Here is a 417-nt window from a genome sequence, read left to right as displayed (position 1 = left end):
TCTTTCTTTCTTTCTTTCTTTCTTTCTTTCTTTCTTTCTTTCTTTCTCTCTCTCTCTCTTTTAACCATGGCAACTCACTCATCAAAATCAGATAGTAAGAACCTGAGGCTCTATTACTAGGCTTATGCCCTAATGAATCCATTAATAAGAAAAAAATCCCCATATAGTCCAAAATATGTGTAACAGCACTTTTTGTGACAGCTAAGAACTAAAAACAAAGTAGATTACTATCAATTGGGGAATGGCTAAACAAATTGTGTACATGAATGTGATAGAATTTTACTGGCCTGTGAGAAATGGTACGTGTAATGAATATGAAGAATCATGGAAAGATTTATATGAACTGATGCAGACTGAAGTAAGCAGAGGCAAGAAAACATTATACACAGTAACTACAATAGTGTAAAAGGAAAGAAC

This window comes from Vombatus ursinus, unplaced genomic scaffold (genome assembly GCF_900497805.2).
Source record: "Vombatus ursinus unplaced genomic scaffold, bare-nosed wombat genome assembly UNPS02014781.1, whole genome shotgun sequence".
In the NCBI taxonomy this organism is placed as follows: domain Eukaryota; kingdom Metazoa; phylum Chordata; class Mammalia; order Diprotodontia; family Vombatidae; genus Vombatus; species Vombatus ursinus.
Note: the sequence above shows the minus strand (reverse complement) of the source record.